Source organism: Marmota marmota, unplaced genomic scaffold, assembly GCF_001458135.2.
Source record: "Marmota marmota marmota unplaced genomic scaffold, marMar, whole genome shotgun sequence".
NCBI lineage: Eukaryota > Metazoa > Chordata > Mammalia > Rodentia > Sciuridae > Marmota > Marmota marmota.
The window spans coordinates 15915847-15925694 of record NW_025999977.1 but is presented as its reverse complement, the minus strand read 5'-3'; positions in this window follow the sequence as shown (position 1 = coordinate 15925694).

Below are 9848 nucleotides of genomic sequence, written 5' to 3'. Positions count from 1 at the left end.
GCCACGGGCGGGGGCGCGGGCGCGCGCTCTCGCAGCTGCTGCGGTGGCGGGCCCCTCGCTCCCGCGCAGGACGGCTGCTAGGGCGGCAGAGGGGGACCCGGGGAGGAGGGGATGGGTAAGGCAGAGGAAGGGGGTCTGTCTGCTCGCTCGCTCATGCCTAATTATGGTTTATTTCCTCCTCGAGTGCCTCCTTTGATGTGTGAAGGAAAGAGAAGCAGTCCTTCTTTTTTAAACATGAGGGATGCAGACAGCCTTTTTCGGACAGTTTGATCTGTTAAGCATGCTTTCTCCCCAGCGAGATGGAATAGAAAAACAGGCAAAGACATTTGAGCCACAACTTGGTTCTTGTTTCTTTCTTTTTTCTTCTTCTCCTTTTCCTTCCTAAGGAAAAAAAAAGTCTAGTCGGAGAAAGCGTGAATGTTCTTCAAAGTTGCCAGTGAAATATGGTAGGATTTTAAATAACCAATTCTGTATTCCCTGACTGGAGCAAACGTGATTCAGACACTGTGTGTGTGTGTGTGTGTGTGTGTGTGTGTGTTGGGTGGGTTTTTTTTTTTTGTGTGTGTGTGTGTGTGTGTGTGTGACTATTTGGCCATTGAAAAATATCCGAAAAAAAATCAAGAGCTACAAAGAGGAAACATTTGGAAGTCATCCAAGTTAGGTGACAAATAAACAGATTACATATTTGTCATAAATCTCTATTCTATGCATGACTGAAACCATCAAAATAATTTTAGCAGTCCACTAGCAAAATCAAATGTTTCTCCTAATTTTTCCTGAGATAAAATGGGCATGTGAAACACATTTTTTAAGAAAATAAATATACTGTTATAGTTTTACAATGTGTGCTGTGTTCACATTTACATATATGCTATTTTAAATAAACAGTAAAAACGTTTTTGTCATAACACTGAATTAAGAAACAGCACAATTTCTTAAATTTAATTAGATATTTGAGAGCCTGATTCTGGAGTTTGCCTGATTATAACACTTACCAGCTTTGTAAGCCTAGGCAAATTACTGAACCTCTCTGTCTTCACTTTCTTCATATGAAAGGAAGATAAGGGGCTGGGGTTGTAGCTCAGTGGTAAAGCTCTTGCCTCGCAGGTGTGAGGCCCTGGGTTGAATCCTCAGTACCACATTAATAAATAAGAATAAAGATATTATGCCCATCTACAACTAACTAACTAAATAAAAGCATATGAAACCAGTAAGCTTCCATGAAATGACAGCTTTTATAAAGCAACTATTCTATTATTGTTGGTGGTGATGTTTTCATCACTATCCCCCCCATGAGGAATCGTTAGAGAAAATTTAACCTGTAACCTCCCCTACTTCATTTCAGTTGTAACAGAAAAGATCTTGTCTTGAAAATAGAGAAATAAATGCCCTTCTAAAAGTTATTAGGATGCATTTATGTGGCACTGGTGGTGTAGAGCACAGCTTTGCATTGCCCTGGCCAGTACACAAGACTTGAGTCATCCTGGTTGCTAGCAATCTTTTTCCTCTACTCTTGATGACTCTTTCTTAATCACATTCATATTTGGTAAAGGAAATGCAGACAGAGGGAGAAGAGGCTCCAAGAAGGAAGCATTACTTTCAAGAGCAGCCCAGTGCTTGACATGTCTATTTTCCTTTATAATCTCATAGAAACTTGACAACATGGAAGTACTCATGTTTATTCTGGAGTTTACCCTAGGACAGACCAATTTACTTCAATCACAGATGGAAACCCCAGGAAGTATTAACAACAAGTACAGCAGGTTAAGGATGTTTCAGATAATGGCAGCTGAAGGGTTAGCCCAGGAGTAGTACATTAATGTAGCATGGTTTATCCATTTTAGATTTAGTACCCATCCCATCCTTCACAGAAATCTGGATTCCCCTCTAGAACCAGATGGCCCCAGATGCTTCCTGTTCTATCTTTAGGTTTTACACATACACAACACACACACATACACACACACATACTCAACAAAGAAACATGAGGAGTTAATTGTAAAAACAGGAAATTTTAGGCCAGACTGAAGTCTGCAGGAACTTATTTGAAAATCTACCAATTCACAATTCTCTAGTTTAACAGCAGCCTTAGAAATGTTTTATAATATCTCAAGAGTACAATCAGGAAACTTCTCTGTCTGGCAAAAGAGGGACTGTACATTATATATAATTTAATGGTCCTTGAATTGCAATGTCCTGTAAGATTAAATTCAAAAGCCTCCTATCCTTTCACTTAGGAAAATATTTCTCAAGATTTATTCAAAGTGCTTTTGTTTTGTACTTTGTAGTGATTTTCCATCCATCCTTTCTCAGAATGTTAAATGCAACAGGAAAGTACTTTGGAAAAACCATACCCATCTTGTTAGTTTCCAAATTATTTACTCAGCTTTCTTCTGAAGCAAAACTAAATGGTTGGAATGGACTGTGGTTCCATTTAGAAATCACTAGACAAAGATTCTATCAGTATATAACACTACTTATATACCAAGAGCACCTATCTCTACTTCTACCTGTGTTTATCTTGATCGGTACCATAAGAAGTGATAGTTTCACCCTGAACAAAGCCCAAAAGTCAAAACACCTGAAATGTCCATTGACTGATAAATGACTGCATAACATGTAGTATATTCATATGATGGAATGTTATTTGTCAATGGTATAGAATGAAGGGCAAGAGATGCTACAACAGGAGCTGGGGTTGTGGCTCAGTGGTAGAGCACTTGCATAGCATGTGTGAGGCATCGGGTTTGATCCTCGGTACCACATAAATAAATAAATGTATTGTGTTCATCTACAACTAAAAAATACTTAAGAGAGAGAGAGATGCTACAACATAGACAAATCCTAAAAGTATTATACTAAGTGAAAGACACTAAGGAAAACATTTTGTATGATTCTACTTTGCAAAATGTGATCAAGAAATTAACTCTGTCACAGACTTTTCAGAAGAGCCCTCTTGATGCAATGAGTAATATTTTAGATTCACCTGACAACATAGAAGGTTTTAATTATCCAATATATCCAATATAGTTTTAAGAGAAATATAATGTGGGTGGGGTGATCAAAATTATGCAAGGTTGTTTAACTTCTCTGAGCATCAGTTTCCTCAACTGTAAAATGGGCATAATGGTTTTACTTCCTACTGGACACCTGCTTAGACCAGTGGGCTTATTGTTTTGTCCTGCATTTCAACTGGAGAGAAAAAAGAAAACTCAGAAAGTCCTCTTTTCAGTGCAGTATAAATTGCTATTCTCAAATACATTAATTCTGTATTCCAAACAAAATGAACCATCACAAATTCACCATAAAATTCCATGCTCAAATTCACCATAATACACATGCTACCATCCTTGTCCAGAATGCCCTATGCTCTTTCTTGCTTGCTAGTCAGACCGACTCTTACTCATCCTTCAGGATGTTACCTCTCTGTAAAGCATTCTCTGCCTGCACAGTATCTATCTAATCTCCATCTTCCTTTAGTAACTTGCTCTGAATCGGCATGTATTTGCCCACATGCTTTTCTCCTTAACAATTTTGATTTATTCAATTTTGTATCCTTGGGTCTAGGATTGTGCTTTGCAATAGTGCACACCATTATGGACACATCTATCTAGTTAATAGAGCAGTGTCTTCCTTCAACCATGAAGACCAGTTTAAATTCCTAACAATAGACAAGAGCTCATAGCAGAGCAACTCTGAGAACTATTCTAATTAACTAATGACCTTGAGAAGACATTAGCTAGAAACTGTTGAAGGACTAAAGAATTTGCCCTGGGACATTGAGGTCAGAAAATAAATAGCCTTCAAGACAGCTTTTTCTCAACGCTACATATTTTTTTCCAGAGAAAAGCTTAGAGGAATACATAAACATCATATAATCTTTTATTTCTTAGGCAGCATACAATGATATTCTTCTCAAAACACCCAAACTGGTTTTTTTTATTTTAAATTGTTATTTATTTATTATTTATTATTTATCATTTATTTTTATTCATTTACTTATTTATTTTTGAGACATGGAGATCTCTCTGTGCTTCCTAGGCTGACCTCTAATTACTGGCTCAAGAGATCATCCTGGCCTCAACCTTTCCAGAACCTGAGACCTCAGATGCTCACTACCTGAGACTATAGATACTCTTTTTCCTTTTTGGGGATCCTTTTGATGGAAATCTGAAAATGTGTTATAATTGACTAAGCTTTGTTGAACAGCATGTTCTGAATATAAATTGACTTTTTTTAGAAATTACATCATAACAACTATCTAAATAATCCTGTTGTGCTTTTAATATAATGATATACTCAGAGGCTCTTAGGAAGTGCTAGGGTAGCTTGGCACAATGGTGCACTCTTTTAATCCTAGCTATTGAGGAGATTGAGGCAGGAAGATCACAAGTTCAAGGCCAGCCTCAGGAACTTGGTGAGACAAATGGCTCAAAATTTAAAAAATAAAATAAGAAAAGGCTGGGGATGAAGCACAGTGGTAAAACACTCCTAATTTCAGTCACCAGTACCAATTAAAAAGAAGAAGAAAGGAAAAAATTACAAGGATATACTCGCAGGCTCCAGAAAACTAAGTTTTGAATTTTATTTTACTTGGAATAGTTTTTCTATCTTCTTTTGTAACTGACTATATATCTACCTATGGCCTCATTTAAATTCAGTGTTTCTAGTTTTCTGTATGCTAGGAATGCATGTTAAAATAGTCTAAAGAATTAATAATCTAAAGTCTAAGTCTAATAGTCTAAAGAATAATAGTCTATCATTAAAATAGTCTAAAGAATTAATAATAAGATGAATAAGATGAGTAAAGTCTATGGATTTGTAACAGGTCTAAAAGTCTCTTAGTATAATGTTTTTGCTTACTTTCAGTTTCCTCATCTTTGTTTAGGGAAGTGTGATTCTACTCTGTTTCTTTAACTATTCAGCCACAGTATGACACAAAATAGTCTTATAAATTAATGGTCAATTCCAGATACAGTATTTTCAGTGTTGGCTGTTCAATCATGTAATCAGTTTCTGTGTTTGCATTTTTTTTTCTTCAATTCTTCAAAACTATGCAATAGGCAGTGACTCATTACTACATACGATGCTGTTTTTGAAAGAATATTAAGCAAGTGGAAACCTCATAAATAAAGGAAAAAATAAAGACATTTGCAGAAAATGACAAAATTGTAAAATAGACATTTAGAAAGTAAGAAAATAAGTTTCTTATTCTAATCGTAAGCCTATTCCTAACCTCTACTATTCATCCATTTATATCCCAGAGACAGACATAGTAATGACTAGTTGATTCAGAACCTAGTCTATGTCTGCATAGAAGATGGATTATTAATAAAATAGATAAATATGCCCTGTGGGGGGCATTAGTCCCATGGTAAAGATCACTGACAAGTTATATAGCCTGGAAAAAAATTAAGACCTTCTAATAAAAGAAACAAATTGATATTCTTGGGTATAACAATAACATCATTAGGGCATGCCTTGAACTTACAACTTAGCATTCTCTTTAAGATAAATCAGTAAGAATATTTCCACATAGGCAATAATTGACACCTTTCTGCTACTAAGTGTGGGTTGAAACAAGTAAATACTTTAAATCATAGAAAAATATAGACGTGCTCCCATATTTTAAAAAATATAAATTACGAATGAGAACATACAAGTGAGGATATCTGAAGACATTTTATTTCCTTCTGTTGAATAGCAGAAAGAAAGCATATAAAAATGTATATACTGCAGGATGCCGTGGCAGACACCTATAATCCCAACAGCTCTGGAGGCTGAGGCAGGAGGATCACAAGTTCAAAGCCATCCTCAGCAAAAACAAGGCACTAAGCAACTCAGTAAGACCCTGTCTCTAAATAAAATACAAAATAGGGCTGGGAATGTGGCTCAGGGGTCAAATGCCCCTGAGTTCAATCCTCAGTACCCACCTCCAAAAAAAATTATATACTGATAAGTACCCATATATTGGTGATGAAAAATTAAAATTCATATGAAATTTTGAAAATGTTCCAAATTAAATGTTCTTATTCTCTATTTCAACTAATATGTGCCAATATCTTAAAAATTAAAATACTAGCTTGAGAAGAGTTTTCAGACTCAATTTCACTCTATTTCTCTTGTAAACTAAAGTGTGTCTTTGGTTTCTAAAACTAAAATAATGATATAAAATTTTCAGTTACATTGAGCTAATCATGTTTTGTATTTTAAAAATTTTTTTTGTTATAAAAGTAATGTTTCAATTTCATCACTGGAAAAAATCAATAACATTTAAAGGAAAAAAAACAATAGAAAGAGCAATGTATAATTCTACTCAGAGGTTAATATGTTGCTGTAATTTTTTCATAGTATTTTAATGAATTAAACTTTCTCATAAGACCATTAAAAATACAGCAATGATCAAAGTTTGGATATATGCTTTTTAATTTGAATTCATCAATAAATATAATCCAAATGCATTTTTACAAATGATTATCATATTATTATGGTGTAGAACTACCAGGTGAACAAAATTTAAAACATCAGAACTCAATTCCCATATCATAAATGAAATTTGACTAATATGTCTTATAAAAGAATAAAATATATTCTCCAAGTTTGGAGAAAAACTGAGGTTATGAGTTCTATGTTTGTCAGTACATTCTCACTTTCTTCATTGATCAGTATTTCCTGAACTACAGTATTTAAGCATGTTAGCATTCAAGATACACAGAAGATTGCTTCTAAATGAGGTCAAAGAAAAGTGACAAATGTATCATTCAAAAAACTAGTTTAAAAGTTGGCAAACTTATTCTATAAAGGCCAAATTGGATCTGTGGGCCATAATGTCTCTGTTGCAACCAGTCAATTCTGCAATTGTAAGATAATGAAGTAGGTAAACTATGTTGTAGTTAAAGTCTATTTACAATCAAAGATGGTGGATCAGGTTTGGTTCCCAGACCATGGTTTGTCAATCTCCAAACTAGTTGAATATATTGGCTGCAAATCAAACAGAAAACAGGATTGACTTTTTTCCAATGATTTTTTAAACTTTACAAATATTAAATTATATATATAATATTATATATATATATATATATCTTATAGTTATTTTCCATCAATATATTGTATAGTTATTTTCTAGAATTGCAGAAGTGGCCCACAAGTTGCTTAGAAGCTGGATTTCATTATTCAAGTGTATCAGGTATAATTTAAATTGTTTCAGTCACCATTGAAAACTTTTCTTCTGGATAGAAGACTATTTTTTGGAAATCTTCTTGAGTTCTGGCCGGAAGCAGGGGGCACAGTTAAAGTGTTTGAATGAGGAGAATTTGATAAAAGAATGCTTTAGAGCAGTGTGGAGAGTTAAATGAACCAATAGAAGGTGGTGAAGCACCTGGCATGAGCAATTAACAGGTAGTATTCTCTACTGTAGGCCTGAAGGGGTAAAAGGTAGAGAGTGTATTTTGGGGAACCCTAAAAGAGCTGGTATCATGGGAAAAAAAAGCCACTGGACAGGAGCTGTGTTTATAGAGCATGGAGCCACTGCCATAATCATAACACAGAAGAAATTCCTCACTTTTATTTCAGCGCCTTGTTGAACCTAAGGGGAAGCAGAGAACAAGAAACCACAGACAATGTAATCTGTAGAGGTCAACCTCTGAGGCAAAAAGAACAGAGTGGAGGTGGAGCAAGAAGATACAACAGGACAATGCAGCATAGAGCTCTGTCTAACACCTGGAATCATTTCTATAGATCTTCTGATAGCCATACATGATGGCAATTCTTTTCAAATTAACAGAGGCTTAAAATTTTGATAGATTGTCATTAAGAAACACAGCTGATAAGTATGTTAACAAGTTGCCATAAAATTTGTGGCATATAGTTAGTTATCTATGATCTCCTAATGCATGGTAGTAACTAACTTTTTAACTAACAAATATATAGTATCAATACCCTCTGAAGTCTTATATATTTTATATGCTGTGTATAGGTTGAATGAAGAATTTATTGAAATAATTAATTTTTCATAGTTTTCATAGTTTCCATCTAGAATTTTTTCTTTAAATAGAAAAAAGAATATTTAAGTAGCATAAAATGTTATTTATTAAAAGACATTATATTAAAAGAAAAAAATCAAAATAAAGTTAAAGTGACCATGGAGCACAAATTACTTGTGATTCTCTTATGTGTATCCCCATTTGGAGCAAAATCTGGAAGTAGTGTTTACAAACCAACTTTCACTAAAACACATTCATTAAATATTTATTAAGAATACATACCCATTTCAAATCACTTACAAATTAGATTTCATGTTAAAATCCCATCAGCCTCTTACAAAATTATGAAAGCAACATAGTATACAGCTATGGTACTGGTTGGGTTAGTATTAATAGATGATACTTTCTGACAAATTTGTTTAATCTTTTTATACCCACCAGCTAGACTTCCTATATTTCACAATACTAATCTTGTGAAGATGTTGTCTCTAAATTAGAAAACAACGATGTGCAATTTTTGCCTTTCACAAACACACACACCTTTTGTGGAAATTTACTAGTATACAGGATTCCAAATTCTGGATTGGGCCTATTTTAATCTCAGATGGGAGCCTACTCTCAGTGTTAGGTTTCAATATCCTCTGTTTTAATTTCAGAGATGGCCATAGTACATCAATTATATCATGGTAGCCACAAAAAAGGTTTTTAGTTTGGTAACTCTGAATTAGTTAAGTAACTGTCTCCATTTCCTTGTTTTCTATGGCCCTATCTAACTTAGGCTTGAATACATACATGTGTTTTTTTTTTTTTACCAAGGTTCATAAAGACAATATCCATATTTTTCCTGGAGTACAATGTGAAAGAATTTTTTCTCTTACTCAATTTGCAAGACACATATCAAATTACACAGAATTGGCAAAAATCAACATGATTTTGAGAAGAACAAATCCTGCCAAAATAATTTTTCTTTTTTTTTTAACCAACTGCAAAACCTGGCAGATGGTATAACAATGATCACCTCTACAAAATATCATCTGTGTCTACTTACAGTTATATAGATCATGTGTTTTTGAACATTCTGTGGTACTCATGCCTGAGGTCAAATCATGAAAGGATTGTCTCCTCTCCTTTTATTGCACTCTTGAATGCTAACCTCAGCATATGGGCAAAATGAGACTGGGATCAGTTATGAGTATATTGAGTACACACAGATTGTAGATCATCCCTTGTCTCCAGAGAAACAGAGAAGTGGAATTCCACCTGTCTCGAAAATCATGTGACCTAGTGCTACCAGGATTTCTATAAACTGTAACATAATTTCCTGTGCTTCTGCCTCTACCTTGGACTAACATTACAAAAGTCCTGATAACTAAGAGGTGGTAATGAAATTAAAATTTACCAAAAATGTCCACTTATTTAAAAAAAAAAACTTTCAGTAATATTTGATACTTCCAAATCTTGAGAGAAGTACCATCCACGTGCCTTAACTACATAATGGTAGTCTAAAATATAAGCTAAGATGTTTTTCCCTATATAAGAACTTCCTTCTCAGTTCCTTTCCTTTGTTCATTCAGTGAACACATACTTAGAATATTTACTTTGTATCAAGCATTGAGGATATGAAAATGAATAGATGTTTCCTTTTTGACAAATGAGTCCTCTCGAACTCTGTAGACTGCTAATGAATACAAACTGACTATTTGAAGCAGTGGAACCCATATTATGTGCTATTTGAGAGAGAAACAAGGTCATTTTTAATGATAAGTTAAGAAAGTCTTTACAGAAAGGTGAAATTAATGAAATCGAAACAAAAGAAACAATTGAAAAAATTGACAAAACTAAAAGTTGGTTCTTTGAAAAAATAAA